This window comes from Zea mays, chromosome 9 (assembly GCF_902167145.1).
Source record: "Zea mays cultivar B73 chromosome 9, Zm-B73-REFERENCE-NAM-5.0, whole genome shotgun sequence".
In the NCBI taxonomy this organism is placed as follows: domain Eukaryota; kingdom Viridiplantae; phylum Streptophyta; class Magnoliopsida; order Poales; family Poaceae; genus Zea; species Zea mays.
This window is the reverse complement of record NC_050104.1, coordinates 6,343,046-6,366,941: the sequence shown is the minus strand read 5'-3', so window position 1 is coordinate 6,366,941 and position 23,896 is coordinate 6,343,046. Positions and strand designations below refer to the sequence as shown.

Here is a 23,896-nt window from a genome sequence, read left to right as displayed (position 1 = left end):
ATGTACACAGAGGAGGAGCCACTCTTGCGTCCAGGCCGTGGACTGTCCGTCCCTGTGCCGCAGACCGTCCGTGCCTCCGTAAAGAGCACCGCTAGGTGGTTCTTTCCAGTGTTTGACGCCCAGAACAACGCCAACACACTTTTGGCGACTCCGCTTGGGACCAGGTGTCTAGATCTACTAAAAATCAGGCCCTCAAATGGCTGGTTCTAAAGATCACACAGATATCTCCCCGAACAATATCCTGAAGCTAACTGTTGAAAGTCTGACGACCGATGGGCAACAACAATACGAAGACTACATGTGTCAAGCGAAGGAGAAAACCTTGTCACAATACACGGTGGATAGCCACCAGAAGGTTGTCAAACATGGAGAGACCGACGTCGCATCTCTTCTATCTTCGCTTCAAGTCCCCAACGTAAGTAAACCTGATGACATCCTTCTGGTGGCTATCATATGAAACTAGTAATTAGGGTTGGCTAATTTAGCCTTAGTCTGACAGGAACGTGAAGAATAGGTTAATGATTATATCCGGAGATTCTAGGACACTAGAAACTGATGTTTTTGAATCCATGTCGCAGACAAAGAGCTAGCAGGGCTGGCTTTTAATGGGTTGCTATCTTACTTAAGAGACAAATTAGATGACACTCAGTTCTTTTTAATAGCTCAGCTACATCAGCGGGCTTTGGCCTATGAAAGCCAATTTAAAGAGACATCAAAATCGGTCGCCCGTACTATACATCTAGTAGAGCGTGATAGTTCAGATGATGAACCCGCAGATGTATATACCGCTGAGCTTGTTTGGCCAAAGAAGGCCAAATCTTCTGCGTGTTCTTCTTTACAGCCGGTTCAAAAGAATCAGCAAGAAGAGGTTAAATTTACTTTTAATATTGCCAAATGCGATAAAATATTTGACAAGCTACTAAAAAATGACAACATTAAATTAACACATATTATTCCTCCTTTGGATGAATTAAAGAGACGTGCTTAATGCAAGTGGCATAATTCTTTTTCCCATGCCACCAATGATTGTAATGTTTTTCATCGACAGATACAATCAGCCAGAAATGAGGGTCGGTTGGTTTTTTAGGAGATGCAAGTGGACACACAATCATTTCGTGTCAATACAATAGAACCCAAAAGCAAAAAAGTCTTGGTTCGACCGGAAATGACCGATAAAGGCAAGGGCAAAATTATCATCATTGGTGATCCTTGCACGTCAAACATACCACAAGGAGGGATTTCTCTAGACAAGAATACTAACAAGTTCGGAGACATCGGGGGGGGGGGGCAGGCTCAATTGAGCAGCCGAGCACGACAGCCTGACCCGAGGATCGCGGACGGTCCAGCACCTACGCAAGGACAGTCCGGTGCTCAGGCAGACGGTCCAGCTGATTCAGTCAGATAGTCCGCCCATACCCAGGGACGTCAGCCTTCACAAGAAGAAAAAAGGGGACATAGGGGCAAAGCAAAAATAACGCACATGGTCGACTCGTCAAAGCCGACCCTACTTTCGATCAATTGCTCATCAAATATGATAGCAAGGAGGACATTCTATGCTATCGGCCAATAAAGAAACCCCGGTCACCCGCTAAAACAAAACGGTCGAATAAAACGGCCCGAAAGGCGACGCATCAAGCATCGCATATTCATCTTGTGATGCCAGGATACTTTCCACCCGCTTACTCATCGTCGACATATTGTCCTGTGCAAATATGGAATGGTACGACGATGAACCCATGGTACATGCATAGTCCCTTTGTCTATTCAGCCTAGGGGGCACTTCATTCCATACATTTTGATTCGTCGATCAGATGGTCATGGCCGAGAAAGATCAATCCAAAACGACCTTTATGCATTAGAGCTCTATTGAATGATCACCCTATTGGTTTGAAAAGCCGGTGACTTGCATCAGGCTTAGTTCTTACTTCGGGAACAAAATAATTTATGAGATCTATTGTTTTCTGAAGGGTGCTGGCAGTGCATATGCTTTTGGTTCGTCAACCTCCACCAAAAGGTAGTGGGCATATGATGAGCACCAAAAACGTCCACGCGGACGGTCTAGCTCTGAGGCCGGACGATCCGCGGTTCGGACTGTCTGTCGTAGTGGCGCGGATCGTCCGTGCGTGCGTAGAATCAGTTAGGGTTCCAGATATCTTGCAGGATTCGTTAGCTAAACATGCGGGATTAACTCGAGAACCGACTTGTAACGGGTCTAGACCTCCCGTTTATATAGATGAAGGGCTACGGCCGATTGAACCCCCCATAATCGATCCAATCAAATACACTTATCGTTTTTACCTTTTGCATTAGGTGTAGCTCTAGTTTAGCCTCCCTCTACCTCGAATCTTCACCTCTCTTGGACTCTACATAGACTAGCGACGTCTTGGGTGGCCTGCCAACGCTAAGACACACCCTAGGATCTTTTCTCCCCGATGGGGTCCCTCTCGGAAGACGAGATCTAGGTATGCTACGAAGAAGACGATGCTCTACGCCATCGCAGACCGTCCGAGCCCCAGGCGTGGACCGCTCGGACGTACGCAGAGGAGGAGCGGCTCTTGCGGACTGTCCAGCCCTGTGCCGCGGACGTCCGCGTCTCTGCAGAGAGCACCACCAGGTGGTTCATTCCAGTGTTTGGCGCCTAGATCGGCACCAACAAAGAGGATGAAGCTAAAGAGGAAGAAGCCAATAGCGAAGATGGATGTCTGTTCTCTGAATATTTGATACCCCTCACTCCATCCTGTGTTGCTTCTTTGTAATATTGGATTTATCTTGGGCCGACATGGGCTGTTAGACAGAATGGGTCGCTGTCCCTAACAATGCCCCACATGGAGATGAAGTTCGGGTGTGTGGTGTTGCTCGGAGAGACGACAACGAAAGGAGACTGGATGGCGGGGTGGTGCTTGAAGAGATGGCAGCCACGTGGGTCTTGCGGATGTGTGGCATTGTGGGGAGGGGAAGTCGGGAAGGGGAGAAGGCTCTTCGGTACTCGATGGATGTTTTTTAGAGTTAGTTGGTGCAGGAAAGATAGATAAAAACGAATGGTTGGAGATAAAAGATATATAGGTGAAGAATTTTTTAAAAGGATACAATAAAATATAATAAATAGTATATAAAAAAAGATATATAGGTGAAATATGAGTTATACACGGGAAATATTTGGAGACAGCCTAATGGCAACGATGAATCCTAAGATTGAGTGGCTGGGTTTCATAGGACGAGTTTGCATATACTCCGTACGTGCTAACTACTCTCTTGGAATTATTTTAATCCACTTTAGGGCCTGTTCGGCACCATAGGAATTTTCTGGGGGCTGTTTTTTTTCCATATATGGTTTGGGTGAATCCAAGCTTTCCACCCAATCCATTGAGGGATTCAATCCCTAAACCCAATCAACAAATATTTGTTCGTTTATTCCATATGGAACAATCTAAAAACTGAAAACTGAATAACGCTATCTGAAAACTTAAAACTGAATAAACCCAATCAATAAACAAGCTGAAAACTGCAGTCTGAATAACGCTATCTATTTTTGAGAAAGTAGAGACGAGCACATGTCTGCACAGTCTGAAACGACTGAAGAAACAAGCTGAAAACTGCACAGCCTCCACAGACCGAAGAAATAGTCTCTACATGCACATGCAAGCTTCAGACCACACACACTACAAGCTAAGCCTTATTGACTGAAACTGAATAAACTGAATAAACAGCCTGCACAGACTGAAGATGTGACTTGACTTTCTCTTCCTCTAGAGATATTGATAATATCTTTATCCTTGGACCCTAGAACACCATGAGACAAATGAATGAGTATGCACAATAAATCCAAGCAAACTACAATAGAAAAGAATGTGAGTCAATAGCACAACAATAAATGGACATGTAATATAACACATTGTTGCTAATTTCCAAGTGATCATGATATAAACATCATGATAATCATTTGATCATGTTGATCATTTGAATAGAGTATCAATAATTCAAAATTAATTTTGCAGCCAAACTGATCAAAACAGAGTACTAAACTAATCAACATTATTGCACCGCTCAAAATAGATAGCTAATCAGAGATATTGTGAATCTTACCTTTAGAGTTTACCCATCTTCCCCCTTAGCCATAGGAGAGCGACTTCTGGCTCATCATCATTGAAGCAAATAAATGTTTCTCTGTAATTTGGTGTGTTAAACACCTCAGCTGCTTTGATCTTCTCATCTCTTGTGATATCCATAGTCTTAAGAACAGAAATACACCTCTTGATAGAAAAATCATTATCTTGAGCAACTTCCTTCTCTTTTGTTGATTGTGCAGCCTCATCTGCAACTTGCTTTGTTTTCACATCAAGGTACCTCCCTATCAGCCCTTCTAGTGCATCTTTCCTCACTCTCTTTGTCTCCTTCTCTTGATTGACAATTGGTGCATCTGACCTTTTAGGTAACCTCTGTTCAACCCTTTCAACAATTACTATATCTTCATCTTGTTCTATTCTCGCATCTACTTGTGGTTCATTAGTATCTTCATCTTCCACTTCTATGGTTTTAAATTTCTCTCCTTCATCAGAATTTTGTAGTGGTTGAGAGGAAAAGACTTCTTGCGGAACTTCTTAGCTCTAAGAAATGTCTGCAATGTGAACACAAGACTATTTCATAAAAACTGAAACTGAAATTATTATTTTCAAACAATAAAAACATGCTACTAATTCATTTTGAGCAGCAAACTGAAATAAGAACCTGGGTAAAGCATATGCTTCTTACAGTGATAATGTTGTCCCATATCGTTGGTTCAGCAATGATCATGCATCTTTTTTCATTCCAAGAAACTCTTTCAAGTGGTACCTAACCCCACGATAAGGCGCAAGAAAGGAAGCTGTATTGGCATAACCACCATCTACTAGTTAGAACTTTCCTATAGAATTGGTCATTGCAGATCTGAGAACCATTGAATCTGTTGCTGATCCTTCCCATCCAGCTGACAAATAAGTGACTCTGAGATCAAAATCACAAACGAACATCACATTTTGACTAAGTGTCCCTTTTCTATTCCTGAATGGTGCAGCTTGATTAGGTGACATTGATATTGGAACGTGGGTTCCATATATTGAACCTAGGCAATTCTGCAAAAAAGTAAAAAAAGAAATGATCTTCTAAGATCATTTAAGGTTGAGTACCTTGTAAGATTGAGACATAAGAGTTAAAAGAAATCACCTTAAAGTAAGGGTAAAATCGGTTATCTTCGCGAACTTTTGCATGTACTTGATTGGAGGGAGGTTTTAGGAACCGCATGCTGAGGGCAGGGATAACTATGTCAAAGAAATGTTTGATCACACGATGGAATGTATCATTGCTGTGACCAAAGAATACTTGGAGATACTCAAATGACGCATTGTGACTAATCATATATAAAAAGAAACCAAGCTTCTCCTCGACCTTGATTCTAGTGTCTTTAACCAACCCTTCGCTTCTAAGATAATTGACCAAGGCTTTAAAGATGTAAGGTTCCATCCTAAATGATGTCCTACAATTCTTGATGTGGCCTTCAAGTAGCTCCCTAACCTTTTCCTCTCCAGTTAGCATTGATGTATGTCGCAAGTTTTTTTCACTATCTCCAATAATATAGCCCAAGAGATGTAGAGTAGGGAGAATTAAAAGCATGAGGTCGTCATCATCATCATCCCTCCTTTTTCTAATGCGATCTCTAGTATTCATATCCATTGTAAAACTATAAGCAATATCAAGGAACACAAGGAAATCAAGTTAACAAAAATAGTTACACACTTCATATAATTTTAAGACTATAAATTTTGCACACAGCACCTTGAAAAATGGATTAGACATCGGATCTCAAGAGGGGGAAAGCTCGTCCTCGCGACTCTCACAAGAGTAGGGACAATCTGAAAATAGATACAAGAGTAGATACAATATGAAAATAGATACAAATGAACCTACAATGAATGCACAACACTGACCGACATGACCTGAAACTGAAAGGAAACAAAGCGGAGAAATACACACACTACAACTGATCGAACAGCTGCACGCGCGCCGGTCGGTGGCCCCAGCTTTGGGTTTTAGCTTATCTATTAGTAGCAGCTACCACCGACTGGCTGCTGACCTCAGTTGAACATGCAAAGCTGCTGAATGCTGAGCTGAAATGCCGAAGGGGGCTAGAATAACATGGTGATGGGGGGCACGATAATACATAAGGTTCAACGGCACCACATTGGCCAATGTCGCACAGTTGCGTAGAAGTACAGAACCAACCGCGTGGTTACATAGCAATCAAACTCAGTCCAAGTCTTCTGGATAGATTAATAGCAACTGCTAGGTAATTCATCATATCAGGCGCATTATATAGGCGTCTCACAAAAGCTGAATGGCAGCAGCGATACTAGGCATGGTGCGTAGAGGAGGACAGGACTGCAAAACGCTAGGGGGCTCATGGACTGTTTCTTAGGGTCAAACTAGCAAGTAAAAATTTCGTCAAACTAGCAAGTAAAAATTTGGGAGGTCATAAAAGCAGTTGGGAAGTGCGGGTGTGGGCAATAGGGTCAACTTTGTGGCGTGCATGGCCTATCTGTGCCCCGGCCGCGGCGACGGCGGTGCTTAATTCGGTTCCGGTGGGTGGAGCTGCAGGGCGGGCAGAGCCGGCCGCACGCCCGTCCGCGTCGGTCGGTCGCGCCGCTGGGTCGCAGCGCTGCGCGGCTTGCCCCCCGGACAACCCAAGAACGAAGGCCCGCCGACTGCGAATGGATCTGTTAACTTACAAGAGCTGCGAATGGATCTGGTGGATTTGCGCCGGGCCCAGGTGGTTTAGCGCCAGCCTTGACGCGGCATCCACCGACGACGTCGGGCAGAGGCGGGAGCTGCGAGAAGGAGGTGGCAGTGGGAGCAGGAGGTGGTGGCGGGAGCGCGGTGTAAGAAACGTGCGGCGGCGCGCTCATCTCAGTCGCGTGCGGCGAGTTGGATTTGTTCCAGAACAAACGAGCTAGGGTTACAATCCAGGAGTACAAGAGTAAAAAAACAATCTAAACCTCTGGGCTACAAACCATACTGGGCTTAAACGAAGAGAAAAAACAAATCATCCTGGAATTTTTTCTGGGCTTGGATTGTGGGCTGGATTGGATCCCAATTCAGATTAAACCAGGCCTGGTTTGGTATAACCGAACAGGGCCTTAGGTTCCTCTTAGTACCTTCCTACTTTTAACCATAAGATCTAGATCAATAAACGGTACTATTATTTTAAAGCACCGTATATAAAACTTATTGAGCCAGAACCACACTCATTTTAGAACGAATGTAATTTTTTTCTTGAGGAAACAGAAGGGGTAAATAAATTTTAATGTAATTGAATCACAGTGCAATAAACCCCTAAGTAAACCTGACAATGCGTCATTTCAAAATCCTAATGTTCTTATCTACAACGTGATGATCCATGGTCGACTATCATTACCGATCATGAACCCTGTTCGCTTGGCTTTAGGGACCCTTTGGTTCAAAGCTAATTGTATCATATTTTGTCTAAGGGTTTTGCCTGAATTAAAGAACTAACCTTAGATAGAAAAAATTAGATAAAATGTGATAAGTTAGTCAGCAAACTAAATAGACTCTTAATATATACCGACTTTTACTATTTCTACAGTGTTTTGTCTCTATAGATTACAGCAGCAGTGGTTTGAACAGATGGCTTTAATTCAAAGTGAACAACCTTATGATAACCAACCCCCTTCCTTTTTCACCTGTTGTGGTAATCATTAGCACATTGTACAACTTGCAGGTGCATTTAGGCCTTATGACGGGTTTCAATAGATTATCTTTCCTGACCGTACAACACTCTAGCCCATCTGTCATGATGTACACTCATTAGGACAAGTAGCATTATATACAGGTACTCTATCAAAAAATATATATATAAACAAAGTGGTGAATTTGTTGCGCTAGCTAGCAAACCTCAATCATTTGATGCTCACGGTTTTAATTTATCACCCCCATAACGCGACGAATATTCTAGCTTGACATTTATATTATGGAAATATATACAGGACCTCTTGTTGTTTTCATGTGGAGATTCTTTTCGCACGATTTGTCTGTAGTTTGAATAATATAGGTATGCATGGCATATAATAGTAAAAAGGATCTCTTAATAATGCACTTTTTTTAATGAGCTAATGATCCTAGCTAGCTAATTCTTCACGTACTTGTGTTCAGCCTTTTCTTCAGTGTGGGCATGTGTTGAATATATAGTTAGGTAGAGATTGAGTGGTTATCATAAATCATGTTTTTCACACCTCGCTGGGATTTCTACAAAATTCCTTGAAAAAATAGAGTTTCCAAACAAGCTCTAAAATGTACAAAAGATTTAAGAAACTAATAAAAATAAAAATATATAGAGAATAATTTCTATTCGAATAGCTCTTAAATGATAATTTTGAACGAGATGGTAATGGTAGCAGTCTTGTGTATCAACCTTCTTCTAGTCTCTCCTAGCACCGTCTCCATCGTGTCTCTAGGGTAACTTATGATGCGTTTGGTTGCGGGACAACCAGGACAGGTACGTTGTCTGGCGTTTTCTCTTGTCCCTCCAATTTTGAGGACAACAAGGGACAATACTAGGATAGTCATGTCCTAAACCTTGACCCTGAACCTGTCGGCGTTTCGACCCCGGGTGGTCCTTGGACCGACGAGTAAATTGTCACTGCGTGTCCCAGCCCAGATGGGTCGGCGCGAGACGGGACACAAGGGGGAAAACAGTAAGGGGAAACCGCGGCCTCGTGTTGTCCTGCGCCCAGGGCGGATGCGCTTGCAGTAGGGGGTTACAAGCGTTCGCGTGGGAGAGAGAGAGAGCGTGAGCCTTGTGCGTCGGCCCGTTCTCCCGCGCGGCCACCTTCTCATACGAGAGCTTTGGACCTTCCTTTTATAGATGTAAGGAGAGGGCCCAGGTGTACAATGGGGGGTGTAGCAATGTGCTAACGTGTCTAACAAAGGGGAGCCAGAGCCCTATGTACATACCGTCGTGGCTGTCAGAGAGGTGTTGCTGCCATGTTCATGTGATGTCGTGGCCGTCGGAGGAGCGCTTGAGCCCCGTGGAAGTATAGCTGTCGGGGCTGTTGGATCCTTGCTGGCGTCTCCTTGCTTCCGTAAGGGGCTGAGAACCGCCGTCGTCATGGAACACGTGGGGTGCCATCATTACCTGTTTTACCGGGACGAGCCAGATGGGACGCCGGTCTTGTTCCCCGTAGCCTGAGCTAGCTAGGGGTAGGGTAATGATGGCCCCCCTTGTGACGTGGTCGGTCCGAGTCCGAGGTCGGGCGAGGCGGTAACTCCTCCGAGGTCGAGGTCGAGTCCGAGCCCTGGGGTCGGGCGAGGCGGAGACCGTCTTCCGGTGTCGAGGCTGAGTCCGAGCCCTGGGGTCGGGCGAGGCGGAGACCGTCTTCCAGTGTCGAGGCTGAGTCCGAGCCCTGGGGTCGGGCGAGGCGGAGACCGTCTTCCGAGGTCGAGGTGGAGTCCGAGCCCTATGGTCGGGCGAGGCGGAGACCGTCTTCCGGTGTCGAGGTTGAGTCCGAGCCCTGGGGTCGGGCGAGGCGGAGTCCGTCTTCCGGTGTCGAGGTCGAGTCCGAGCCCTGGGGTCGGGCGAGGCAGAGCTTCCTATGGCGCCCGAGGCTGGACTTAGCTGCTGTCGGCCTCACTCTGGCGAGTGGCACAGCAGTCGGAGCAGGGCAGGCGACGCTGTTTTCCTGTCAGGTCAGTCAGTGGAGCGGCGAAGTGATTGCGGTCACTGCGGTCTTGTCGACTGAGGAGCGTGCATCAGGATAAGGTGTCAGGCGATCCTTGCATTGAATGCTCCTGCGATACGGTCGGTTGGCGTGGCGATTCGGTCAAGGTTGCTTCTCTGTGAAGCCTGCCCGAGTTGGGCCTCGGGCGAGTCGAAGGTGTGCCCGTCGCTTGAGGGGACCCTCGGGCGAGGCGTGAATCTGCCTGGGTCGGCTGTTCCTGCTCGAGGCTGGGCTCGGGCGAGGCGATATCGTGTCCCTTGAGTGTACGGATCCTTGACTAGAATCGCACCCATCAGGCCTTTGCAGCTTTGTGCTGATGGGGGTTACCAGCTGAGATTAGGAGTCTTGGGGGTACCCCTAATTATGGTCCCCGACAGTAGCCCCCGAGCCTCGAAGGGAGTGTTAGTACTCGCTTGGAGGCTTTTGTCGCACTTTTTGCAAGGGGACCAGCCTTTCTCGGTTGCATTTTCTTCCGGTGGGTGCGCGCGAGCACACCCGCCGGGTTTAGCCCCCGAGGCCTCGGAGGAGTGGTTTGACTCCTCCGAGGTCTTAGCGCGTTTCATGATGCCTCGGTCGGTCTGGTTGTTCTCTCATGCGAACTGGTCGTTGCCCGGGTGCATAGTCGGGTTCCAAGTTCTCGGGCTGGTATGTTGACGCTGTCAACGGTTTGGCCGGAGCCGGGTTCGCGAGAGCAGCCCCCGAGCCTCCGCACAGAGCGAGAGGACGATCAAGGACTGACTCGGCTTTTTTCATACGCCCCTTCGTCGCCTTTCCACAAGGAGGAGGGGGGGAAAGCGCCATGTTGCCCTCGGAGGGCGCCGAACATGGTGTCTCCAGTGAGTTGCTAACGAGTGATTCGAGTGAACGCTCGTGCCCCATTCGATAAGGGTCGGCTAGTGGCCCAGAGGCGCGCTCCAAAAGTACCTGCAGGTGATTTGTCGGACCCAGTCCCGTTTGATAGGGTCCGAGGGCTCGATGCCTCCCTCTGATGGGATTCCTTTACAGAATCGCTCCTGCTGGTCTCGGAAATGTCCTAGGGTACCTTAGGAGCGTAGCCCGAGCCTCGACCATGTATCGGACGTACCCAGAGTCATCCCTCGCTCTGCGTGCTCTGAGGCGGCTGTCGAACCCTTCGGGGGCCAGCCTACGAACCCCTGATCAGTAGTGGGCGTGGAGCCCGTGTGGCCTGAGGCGGCTGTCGAACCCTTCCGAGGGGCCAGCCTTCGAACCTCTGACCAGTAGTGGGCGCGGAGCCCGAGTGCTCTAAGGCGGCTGTCGAACCCTTCTGAGGGGCCAGCCTTCGAACCTCTGATCAGTAGGAGGGCTCGGGGCCCACCTCCTTCGCGGAGAAGGATCCCTTTCGGAGTATCCCCCTTCCCGGTCCCTGTAGCAAGAGAGAGAAAGGGGAAGAGGAAAAGGATACGAAATTGAACGACGTGGCGCACCTTTTTTGACGCGGTCGTTATGGCGAAGGTGAAGCGTCGCCCGCTTCGCCTGCCAAATGTGTCGCATGTCATGCCACAGAGTTAATGCGACGGGACGAGTGGTTCGCAGGGCAGCCGTTGTGCGTGCGCGAGCCGTTCGAGGAACGGAACACAGGCGTGTCATCTTCACGCTGTGGGAGAGGGCTCTCCTGCTGCTCCAGGAGGGGACGTGAGCTTGCAGATGACTTGACCGCTGCTTCCGCCCGCCTGCCACCGCCATCACTGCTGGCCCACTTTTGGCCATATCGACCGTCGCGCCTTCTCCCGCGGCGGACTGACCTGTGGCTGATGCGCCTGGTTGGCACTGTTGGGCCATGCGCGGGGTTGCCTCGAGTCACGGCACCGGTTCCACAGTCGAGAAGGCGCGGTACTAGCGCAAGTGGCGGTGCAGTTTTTCGCACGTAGTAACCGGCGCGCCGGTTACATGACGTGTGGGCCTGGGCCTCCATGTTGGACGCGTCGAAGTCGAAAGGGTGCGCCCCCTTGGTGCGGTTGCATGCCGCCTGCATGGCGGATCGCCCTTTCATCCACTGGTCCGGGCGAAAGTGGAGGAGTGCTTGTAACCGCTGGGCAGTTACGCACTTCGCGCGTGGCGGTTTGGCTTCTTCTGTCCTAGGCCAGCTTGCATGACGCGTGGGACCCAGCCCTCGTGTCGTAGGGGGAGGACCTTGGAGCGTGTTGGTGAAGACTCAGTCCACGATGGCTGAGGACACAAGTGGGAAGAGTCGCCTTTAAAAAGGGGGCGATCCCCTTGGATGGCAGTCATGCCTTCGCACTCCCCTCATGCATCGCGTCCTTCCACCTTCCGAGCCCCGGATGGGGAGCACCCATGTCGCTTTCGTCTTGCCGTCGCTGGAGGAACGCAACTTCGCGGAAGTTGGTACCTTTCAGCCATCGCTCGGCTTCAAGGATTTTCATCAAGCAGCCCGGCTGTATCCCCTCGTCGATGGTCACCCAAGACGGTGACCACCAGTTTGATGGTGGGGAGAAGCAAGCCGGGCTGCGGCCTCTGCCCCGCCCTCAGCTTCAAGGATCTTCGTCATTCTTGCTGGGGCGGAGGGCGAGCTGAGCCGGAGCTCTACCTCGCGTACGGGCCGGCGTCCCGCTTCTTCCTCCAACTTCTGGGGGTGGAAACCATCTTCCAGCTCTGCGGAGGAGGCGCCCTCCAGCCATGCCGAGGAAGGCGAACTGTTGCTGCCCAGTCAGGGTGCAACATTCCGTCCTCTGTCCTCGTCTTTGTGGCGAGGACGGGAGTGAGGACCTGCCGGTGCGCTTTGGGGCGGCCGGCGCTCGCTAGTGCGGTGTTGGTGGGTAGGTGGACGCCGCCGTCGGTGCTGAGGTGGTGGCAGCTGGAGAAAGCTTCTCCGCCGACGAGACCGTCAGCGCCACCCGCGGACCGACCTCTGGCTCTTTGGCTTTAATATCTGGTTCTCGTCCCCCTCGAGGGGACGCGAACGAGAGCCTTCCAGCGGCAGCGTCCGTCCTGGGACCATCGCTGCTGCTGCAGAGGTCGCTGGCGAGTCGCCCGGAGTTCGTCGTCCCGCAGGCTCTCCGATGTGGAGGTTGTTCATACCCGCGGGAGTGGAACCGGAGTTCCCTTTGTAATGGCACCTTGAGTGCCGGTGTCTGTCCATTGTGGCTGTCGGGGCCTGAACATCTATGTATTTTGGCGTAAAGCCGTGTTTCTTCCTCATTTCGAGCACTAGGACTCGCCTGTCGGCTAGCCGAACCGCTTAACCAAGTGTGAGTTGCCTCGTGAGGAAGGTGACGAGTGAGGTATCCGTATCCCGGAGGCGTAGCAGTCCCTCGGCTCGGTCGGCCTTGCCGCCCGAGGCTTCTCTTGCCTAGTTAAAGAAACCCTCGGCCGCTCTATGATGAGCCGGAGCCGGAGGCAGCGGTGTCAGCATGGACAGAGGCGGAGTTGGCTCGAAAAGAAGGCTTCGTCGGCCCAGGAGCAGGTGACTTCCCAGGCCAAGGAGGTGTAGCAGTGGCGGCTGGAACTTGGCAAGGTCGTCCACTGGCGAGACCAACCCTGGAGTCGAGCTGCCGAGGCCATGAGCCGGGCTGATGTCCTTGGGGAACAACTGGCTTAGGCTACGGAGCGGCTGATCAAGCCGTCTGCTCGGGTCGGGTTCCTAGAGGAGGCCCTGTCTGCTTGGGGAACATCTTCCTTTGAGGTGGAGATCCTCCGACCTTGTTGCCGTCTGAGGCCGGGTCGGATTCCGCCGAAGGTGGAGTCGATGCCGGGGGTGCTGCTGCTCCCCTTACTGATGTCTGATCCTGCAGGAACAGCTTATCTGTAGTGTGCGTCTGTTTTTTGTGGCTGCCGAGGCCCAAACATACCGTCGTCGTGTTGTAAAGCTGTGTTTCTTTTCCCCTTGTTTCGAGTATCAGGACTTGTTGTGGTAGCAGAATTGTTTATCCGAGCGAGAGTTACTTTTCACGGAAGGTGATGAGTGAGGTATCCGTATCCCGGAGGCGTAGGAGTCCCTCGGCTCGGTCGGCCTTGCCGCTTACGTGTACTCTTACTCGTCTGTAGGATTCTGTTATCGATATAGTCGAGAAGGCACGAAAAATCGTTTCGGCAGAAAAGTTTTCGAGCGTTAAGACTTGTTCGGTCAGCGGAATCGCTTATCCGAGCGTGAGTTACTTATCGCAGAAGGTGATGAGTGAGGTATCCGTATCCCGGAGGCGTAGGAGTCCCTCGGCTCGGTCGGCCTTGCCTGCTTACGTGTACTCCGTCGTATTCAGGATCCCACTATCAAAGTAGTCGAAAAGCACGAAATATGTTCTGGCAGAAAGACTTTTTCCGAGGAAAATTTTGACGTATAGGGGGTTCCCCCCTTCTAGCCCCCGAGGGAGGGTCGGGCTTTGCCGAGGCAAGGCTGACCCTTCCTTGATGGTTAGACTTTATTTGCGTATGTAAACGAGGTATATGAACGACTTGAAAACATCTTAAGGGTAGAAGCGACGTAGCTGTCGGATGTTCCAAGCGTTGCTGTAGACCTCGCCTTGACTGTTGGCCACCTTGTACGTTCCGGGCTTCAAATCTTAGCGATGATGAACGGCCCTTCCCAGGGAGGCGTGAGCTTGTGGCGCCCTCGGGCGTCTAGTCGTAGCCGAAGCACCAAGTCGCCCACCTGGAGGTCTCGGGACCGAACCCCTCGGGCGTGGTAGCGTCGCAGGGACTGCTGATACCGCGCCGAGTGTAGTAAGGCCATGTCCCGAGCCTCTTCCAGCTGGTCCAGTGAGTCTTCTTGGTTGGTCCAGTTGCTTCGATCGTCATACGCCCTCATCCTCGGGGAACCGTATTATAAGTCTGTGGGCAAGATAGCCTCGGCCCCATAGACTAGAAAGAACGGCGTGAAGCCCGTGGCTCGGCTTGGCATCGTTCTCAGACTCCAGACCACCGAGGGGAGTTCCTTCATCCATCGCCTACCGAATTTGTTGAGGTCGTTGTAGATCCGTGGCTTGCATCCTTGCAGAATCATGTCGTTGGCACGTTCTACCTGCCCATTCGTCATGGGGTGAGCTACGGCGGCCTAGTCCACCCGGATGTGGTGGTCCTCGCAGAAGTCCAAGAACTTTCTGCCAGTGAACTGGGTGCCGTTGTCGGTGATGATGGAGTTCGGGACTCCAAAGCGATGGATGATGTTGGTGAAGAATGCCACCGCCTGTTCGGACCTGATGTTGTTTAGGGGTCTGACCTCGATCCACTTGGAGAATTTGTTGATGGCGACCAGCAGGTGGCCAGGTGCGTGAAGCCCCCGGGTGCCTTCTGCAAGGGACCGACGAGGTCCAGACCCCACACAGCAAACGGCCAGGTGATGGGAATTGTTTGCAGGGCCTGAGCAGGCAGGTGGATCTGCTTTGTGTAGAATTGACATCTTTGGCAGGTGTGCACAATCCTAGTGGCATCGGCCACCGTGGTTGGCCAGTAGAAACCCTGTCGGAAGGCGTTTCCAACAAGGGGCTCGAGGCGCTACGTGATGACCACAAGCCCCCGAGTGTATTTCTTGTAATAACTCCTGACCTTCGGCGATGGATATGCATCGCTGGAGGATGCCTGAGGGGCTGCGGTGGTAGAGCTCCTTTCCGTCACCCAGCAAGACGAACGACCTGGCGCGCCGCGCCAGTCGCCTAGCTTCGGCTCTGTCGAGGGGTAGCTCCCCTTGGTGGAGATATTGCAGGTACGGGGTCTGCCAGTTTTGATTAGGCGTGACCCCATTCCGCTCTTCCTCGACGTGCAGTGCCTCACCCTTGGGGGCCGAGGGTGCCTCGGGCTGAGCCAAGGGTGCCTCGGGCCGAGCCGAGGGTGCCTCGGGCTGAGCCGAAGTCGCCTCGGACAGGGCCGAGACCCTCTCGGGCTCGGGCGTGTCGTCGTTCTTGACTGAGGGTTGATGTAGGTCTCGGGAGAAGACGTCCGGAGGGACCGTTGTCCGCCCCGAGGCTATCTTAGCCAGCTCGTCCGCAGTCTCATTGTATCGTCGGGCGATGTGGTTGAGCTCGAGCCCGTAGAACTTGTCCTCCAGGCATCGAACCTCATCGCAGTAGGCTTCCATCTTCGGGTCGCGGCAGTGGGAGTTCTTCATGACTTGGTCGATGACGAGCTACGAGTCACCCCAAGCGTCTAGGCACCGGACCCCTAGCTCGATGGCGATGCGCAACCCATTAACCAGAGCCTCGTACTCGGCCACGTTGTTGGACGCCGGGAAATGGAGGCGCAGTACGTAGCGGAGGTGCTTCCCGAGGGGCGAGATGAAGAGCAGGCCCACGCCCGCTCCTGTCTTCATCAGCGACCCGTCGAAAAACATGGTCCAGAGTTCCGGTTGGATCGGAGCTGCTGGAAGCTGGGTGTCGACCCATTCAGCCACAAAGTCTGCCAAAACTTGGGACTTGATGGCCTTCCGAGGGGCGAACGAGATTGTCTCGCCCATGATCTCCACCGCCCACTTTGCAATCCTACCCGAGGCCTCTCGGCACTGGATGATCTCCCCCAGGGGGAAGGATGACACCACAGTCACCGGATGAGACTCGAAGTAGTGTCGCAACTTTCGCCGCATCAGAATTACCGCGTACAGTAGCTTCTGAATTTGTGTGTAGCGGATTTTGGTCTCGGACAGTACCTCACTGATGAAGTAGACCGGCCTCTGGACGGGCAATGCGTGCCCCTCTTCTCGTCTCTCGACCACGATCGCGGCGCTGACCACCTGAGTGGTAGCGGCGACGTAGATCAAGAGGGCTTCTCCGGCAGCGGGGGCACCAAGATGGGCGCGCTTGTAAGGAGCGCCTTCAGGTTCCCGAGGGCTTCCTCGGCCTCGGGGGTCCAAGTGAAGCGCTCGGTCTTCCTTAAGAGGCGGTACAGAGGGTAGGCCTCTTTCGCCGAGGCGTGAGATGAAACGGCTCAGAGCCGCAAGGCATCCCATGACCCTCTATACTCCTTTCAAGTCCTTGATGGGCCCCATGTTGGTGATGGCCGCGATTTTCTCCGGGTTGGCCTCGATGCCCCGCTTGGAGACGATGAACCCTAAGAGCATGCCTCAGGGGACTCCGAAGACACACTTCTCGGTATTGAATTTTATGCCTTTCGCCTTGAGACACTTGAATGTCGTTTCAAGGTCTGAGAGGAGGTCGGAGGCTTTCCTCGTCTTGACTACGATGTCATCGACGTAAGCCTCGACCGTTCGACCAATGTGCTCTCCGAACACGTGGTTCATGCACCTTTGGTATGTCGCACCCGCATTCCTCAAACCAAATGACATAGTAATGTAGCAGTACATGCCAAAAGGTGTGATGAAAGAAGTCGCGAGCTGGTCGGACTCTTTCATCCTAATTTGGTGATACCCTGAGTAGGCATCGAGGAATGACAAGGTTTCGCACCCAGCAGTGGAATCCACGATTTGATCGATGCGAGGCAGAGGGTAGGGAACTTTCGGACATGCTTTGTTTAGACCAGTGTAGTCTACACACATCCGCCATTTCCCGCCTTTCTTTTTCACAAGCACAGGGTTGGCTAACCATTCGGGATGGAATACCTCATTGATGAACCCTGCAGCCATCAGCTTGTGGATCTCCTCGACTATGGCTCTGCGCTTTTTTTCGTCGAATCGGCGTAGAGGCTGCTTCACGGGTCAGGCTCCAGCTCGGATATCTAGCGAGTGCTCGGCGACATCCCTCGGTATGCAAGGCATGTCCGAGGGACTCCACGCAAAAACCTCGGCGTTCGCGCGGAGAAAGTCGATGAGCACTGCTTTCTATTTAGGGTCGAGCTCGGAGCCGATCCGGACTTGCTTGGTGATGTCGTTGCTGGGGTCGAGAGGGACAGACTTAACCGTCTCAGCTGGCTCGAAGTTGCCGGTGTGGCGCTTCGCATCCGGCGCCTCCTTGGAGAGGCTCTCCAGGTCGGCGATGAGGGCCTCGGATTCGGCGAGGGCCTCGGCGTACTCCACGCATTCCACGTCGCATTCGTACGCGTGTCGGTACATGGAGCCGACGGTGATGACCCCATTGGGGCCCGACATCTTGAGCTTGAGGTAGGTGTAGTTGGGGACGACCATGAACTTGGCATAGCATGGTCTCCCCAGCACTGCGTGGTAGGTTCCTCGGAACCCGACCACCTCGAACGTGAGGGTTTCCTTTCGAAAGTTGGAGGGAGTCCCGAAGCAGACGGGCAGATCGAGTTGCCCAAGGGGTTGGACGCGTTTCCCGGGGATGATCCCTTGAAAAGGCGCCGCGCCGACCCGAATCAAGGACAGATCGATCTGCAGGAGCCCGAGGGTCTCGGCGTAGATGATGTTGAGGCTGCTGCCTCCGTCCATGAGGACCTTGGTAAGCCGGACGTTGCCGATGACGAGATCGACAACGAGCGGGTACTTCCCCGGGCTCGGCACGCGGTCGGGGTGGTCGCCCTGGTCGAAGGTGATGGGCTTGTCGGACCAGTCTAGGTAGACTGGCGCTGCCACCTTCACCGAGCAGACCTCCCGGCGCTCTTGCTTGCGGTGCCGAGCCGAGGCATTCGCCACTTGCCCACCATAGATCATGAAGCAGTCGTGGACCTTGGGGAACTCCTCTGCCTTGTGATCCTCCTTGTCGTTGTCGCGGGCTCTGCCACCTTCCGCCGGTGGCCCGGCCTTGTGGAAGTAGCGTCGAAGCATGACACACTCCTCAAGGGTGTGCTTGATGGGACCCTGATGATAGGGGCACGACTCCTTGAGCATTTTGTCGAACAGGTTGGCGCCCCCGGGAGGCTTCCGAGGGTTCCTGTGCTCGGCGGCGGCGACAAGGTCTGCGTCGGTGGCGTCGCATTTCGCTTGCGACTTCTTCTTGCCCTTCTTCATCGCGCCGTGCTGAGCGGACGCCTCGGGGACGTCTTCCGGCTGGCGCCCCTGAGGCTGCTTGTCCTACCTAGAGACGAACTTGGTGGCGATATCCATCAGCTCGCACGCCCTGGTGGGAGTCTTGCGACCCAGCTTGCTCACCAGGTCGCAGCAAGTGGTGCAGGCGAGGAATGCGCCGATGACATCCGAGTCGGTGATGTTGGGCAGCTCAGTGTGCTGCTTCGAGAATCGCCGGATGTAGTCCCGGAGGGATTCTCCCGGCTGCTGGCGGCAGCTTCGGAGATCCCAGGAGTTCCCAGGGCGCACGTATGTGCTCTGGAAGTTGTCGGCGAAGGCTTTGACCAGGTCGTCCTAGTTGGAAATCTGCGCAGGGGGCAGATGCTCCAGCCAGGCTCGGGCGACGTCGGAGAGGAACAGGGGAAGGTTGCGGATGATGAGGTTGTCATCGTCCATTCCACCTAGCTGGCAGGCCAGCCGGCAGTCCGCGAGCCACAGTTCCGGCCTTGTCTCCCCCGAGTACTTGGTGATGGTAGTCGGGGTTCGGAACCGGGTCGAGAACGGCGCCCGTCGTATAGCCCGTCTGAAAGCTTGCGGACCGGGTGGTTCGAGCGAGGGGCTCCGATCCTCCCCGCTGTCGTAGCGTCCCCCACGCCTGGGGTGGTAGCCTCGGCGCACCTTCTCGTCGAGGTGGGCTCGACGGTCGCGGCGGTGGTGCTCGTTGCTGAGGTGACCCGGGGCTGCAGGCACTGTGTTCCGCGTGCGCCCGGCGTGGACCGATGCTTCCCGCATGAATCGGGAAGTCACGGCGCGATGCTCCGGGGGGTACCCCTGCCTTCGGGAGGCAGAGCTTTCGGCCCGTCGGACAGCGACATCCTCTAGGAGATTCTTGAGCTCTCCCTGGATACGCCGCCCCTTGGTGGTGGATGGTTCCGGCATCGCTCGGAGTAGTATGGCTGCTATAGCCAGGTTCTGGCCGACCCCACTGGAAGCTGGGGGTAGCCTTTCCCTAGCATCGTCGGCGATGCGGTGCTGGACGTCCTGGGCCAGATGACGCGCTTCTCCGGCCGGTGCTTGGCCTGCCCACTCCTGCCCGATATTTTGCCGAAGCTGCACAAGCTGTCCTGCTCCCTCGTCGAGCCTGGCCTGCATCTCGCGGATTTGCTTGAGCTGTGCGTCCTGACCCCCGCAGGGACTGGGACCACAGCTAGCTCCCGAAGGATGTCAACGCGAGGCGCAAGCCTAGGGGGATCGCCGTCCTCCGGCATACCAAGGTGGTTGCCTTCGTCGAGACCCACTAGATCGACGTGGAAACATTTGCGACTAGGGCCACAGTCCTCGTCACCAAGGCTGTGGCTACTATCGGAGCAATCAGAGAGGCAGTAGTCACATGCGGTCATGAAGTCCCGCATGGCACTGGGGTTATCGAGCCCGGAGAAATCCCAACCAGAGTCGGGCTCGTCATCTTCCTCGGAACCCGGGGGCCCGTAGGTCGAGACGGCCGTCAGTCGGTCTCAGGTTGACCACATATGATACCCCGGAAGGTTCGGATATGCCTTTATGAAAGTGTCCACCGAAGCGGGTTCGCTTGGTGGGTCGAAGTTGAATCTAAAAGGCACAGGATGGGAAACGGACGGTACCTCCTGATCGACGGATGGTGACGAAGTCGCGTCGGGGACGGACCGCACCGTTATCTTAGGTACGAGGCTAACGCCCAGCAAGTCCTTCGCGAGCGTGCCGGCATCGTCCGTCTGCTTGGGGTTGCCGTGTTGCGGGGAAACGACGCTCGTCTTCGTCTCAGACACGAGGTCAACGCCCGACGTGTCCCCCGCTGGGGCGTCGGCGCCGTCGACTCGCTCGACAGCCGACGAGATGTCGCCTCCTGCTTGGCCATGGTTGCCCCGCCTCCTCCTCCGTCGGCGGGGAAGGTGACGGGACGGACCCGAATGCCGCTCTTCCGCCATGTGGGGAAGACGTCGTCGATTCTGTCGCCGGCGGGCGGGCTGACGGCCGCCATTGTCGTTGTTGCGCGGCGGAGGAAGGAGTATCATGTCGTAGCTGCCGTCGAGGGACATGAACTCAAGACTCCCGAAACGGAGCATCGTCCCGGGTTGGAGAGGTTGCTGGAGACTACCCATCTGGAGCTTGACGGGAAGTTGTTCGTCAACACGCAGCAGGCCCCTACCTGGCGTGCCAACTGTCGGCGTTTTGACCCCGGGGGGGGGGGGGGGGGGGGTCCCTCGACCGACGAGTAAATTGTCGCTGCGTGTCCCAGCCCAGATGGGTCGGCGCGAGATGGGACACAAGGGGGAAAATAGTAAGGGGAAACCGCAGCCTCGTGTTGTCCTGCGCCCAGGGCGGATGCGCTTGCAGTAGGGGGTTACAAGCGTTCGCGTGGGAGAGAGAGAGCGTGAGCCTTGTGCGTCGGCCCGTTCTCCCGCGCGGCCACCTTCTCGTACGAGAGCCCTGGACCTTCCTTTTATAGATGTAAGGAGAGGGCCCAGGTGTAAAATGGGGGGTGTAGCAATGTGCTAACGTGTCTAGCAAATGGGAGCCAGAGCCCTATGTACATGCCGTCATGGCTGTCGGAGAGGTGTTGCTGTCCAGTTCATGTGATGTCGTGGCCGTCGGAGGAGCGCTTGAGCCCCGTGGAAGTACAGCTGTCGGGGTTGTTGGATCCTTGCTGACGTCTCCTTGCTTCAGTAAGGGGCTGAGAACCGTCGTCATCATGGAACATGCGGGGTGCCATCATTACCTGTTTTACCGGGACGAGCCAGATGGGATGCCGGTCTTGTTCCCCGTAGCCTAAGCTAGCTAGGGGTAGGGTAATGATGGCACCCCTTGTGACGTGGTCGGTCCGAGTCCGAGGTCGGGCGAGGCGGTAACTCCTCCGACGTCGAGGTCGAGTCCGAGCCCTAGGGTCGGGCGAGGCGGAGACCGTCTTCCGGTGTCGAGGCTGAGTCCGAGCCCTGGGGTCGGGCGAGGCGGAGACCGTCTTCCGGTGTCGAGGCTGAGTCCGAGCCCTGGGGTCGGGCGAGGCGGAGACCGTCTTCCGAGGTCGAGATCGAGTCCGAGCCTTGGGGTCGGGTGAGGCGGGAATCTTCTTCCGGTGTCGAGGTTGAGTCCGAGCCCTGGGGTCGGGCGAGGCGGAGTCCGTCTTCTGGTGTCGAGGTCGAGTCCGAGCCCTGGGGTCGGGCGAGGCGGAGCTTCCTATGGCGCCCGAGGCTAGACTTAGCTGCTGTCGGCCTCACTCTGGCGAGTGGCACAGCAGTCGGAGCAGGGCAGGTGGCGCTGTTTTCCTGTCAGGTCAGTCAGTGGAGCGGCGAAGTGATTGCGGTCACTGCGGTCTTGTCGACTGAGGAGCGTGCGTCAGGATAAGGTGTCAGGCGATCCTTGCATTGAATGCTCCTGCGATACTGTCGGTTGGCGTGGCGATCCGGCCAAGGTTGCTTCTCCGTGAAGCCTGCCCGAGCTGGGCCTCGGGCGAGTCGAAGGTGTGCCCGTCGCTTGAGGGGACCCTCGGGCGAGGCGTGAATCCGCCTGGGTCGGTTGTTCCTGCCCGAGGCTAGGCTCGGGCGAGGCGAGATCGTGTCCCTTGAGTGTACGGATCCTTGACTGGAATCGCGCCCATCAGGCCTTTGCAGCTTTGTGCTGATGGGGGTTACCAGCTGAGATTAGGAGTCTTGGGGGTACCCCTAATTATGGTCTCCGACAGAACCAAACAACCTTATTTGAGGGATCGTCCCTGTTGGGGGCCTTCGTCTTCCGAAGGTCCTCAAAAACACGACTAACATGTTTCCCAAATATAATATATGTATAGGAACCTTCGGACATGGGATGAAGTTGTATATGGTATGAAGAGCGCAGTTTGGGAGAAGGATGAACCAGTGCCAGAGCTACCCGCGAAAAAGCTTCGGATTAGCGGTGGAAAATGAAACCGACTTAAAGGGGAAAAGATTCTCTAGTCCTCGATAGATTATCCCTAAGTCAGTAGTAAATATCTATGCCTATAAATAGATGAACAGTGACACCGTACTGTTCATGCTGACTTGTATTCACTCGCACACCACGCCTAAGTTTTTACCTTCTGTCAAGCCGAAGGTATAAATGTAATTCGATACTGTTCATGTTTATTCATGATGAGATAATAAAAATGTTCTGATAAAGTCATGTAATTATTCATGTTATCTCTCATATTTCATATATTTCTATTTACTTTATTATATATTATGATGACGAAGGTACATCCTTCATAACCTTCGTCTGAAGATTATTATAACCTAAGGGAGATAATGTTTCGAAGGACGAAGGTCTTTAACTATTAACATTTTGTGTTGCCTTGTTCTTAACTCATAGCATTTGAGAATAAGTCACCAACAGTCTCATCCCGTTACATCCTGTCATTGTAACCAAACGCACCTTATAATGGTGTGGGTTTTATAAGCACCGTAGTACCAAAAAACTAAGCTGATTTTCATATAGCGTCATGTTCAGTAGTTGACGTGATTGTTAAGCCTGGAAGAGATTTTCTGAAGTACGAATCCTGAATCTATAGCAATGTCCAACTTTTACGGCATCATAAACTTACAAAGATTATACTAAAGCTGAAAACCGTTGAATGCCCCTCGTTCATCTTTTATCATTCTTTTCCACCCTTTGCGCAAAAGTGACTTGCTATTCAACCCTTTAGACCTTTAACCCTTTAACAACCTGTGGCAACAATAAACACATACATGAATACAAAATTTGGAATGATTAAATGTGTACGTCCGGGTTTATCAATGTAAACCAGCCTACCAACCTCCTGTTAAGGGCTTATTCGGTTATTCCCAATACACATGGATTGGATGAGATTGGAAAAAATTGAGAAGGGGTTTGACTTGTTTGAGATTCAAACTCATCCAATCCCACTCAATCCACATGGATTGAGAGCTAACCGAACAAGCCCTAATATGTGATACTCTCCCTGTAGTAGATCGTAATAGAGTGGAAAACGTACTGCAATACATACTGCTCTCAGTCTCAACTTTTACTTGTTGACAGTTTTTTTTGCATACAATATGTATATATAATTCAAGTACCATGTAATGTATTCAGAAAAAAAGTAACATGTTGTGCATGCCTGCAATTTGTCTGTTGGTTGGAAAATTAAGAATGTGATTTGGAAAGGGAAACAGAGTGCTGATGGAGCTATATATATAATTCAAATAAGGTCTTGTTCTACATGGGATGAAATTCTACCATGGATTTAATCCGGGTATGGATTGAGTGAATCCATATCTCACACCCAATCCCATGGTGGGATTAAATCCAC

At 52.6% G+C, this 23,896-nt stretch overlaps 1 pseudogene; it reads right to left on the bottom strand.

Annotated features, from left to right (window-relative positions):
- Nucleotides 1–3,452: 3,452 nt before the first annotated feature.
- LOC103637843 (uncharacterized) lies at nt 3,453–6,935 on the bottom strand (annotated as a pseudogene).
- Nucleotides 6,936–23,896: the final 16,961 nt, after the last annotated feature.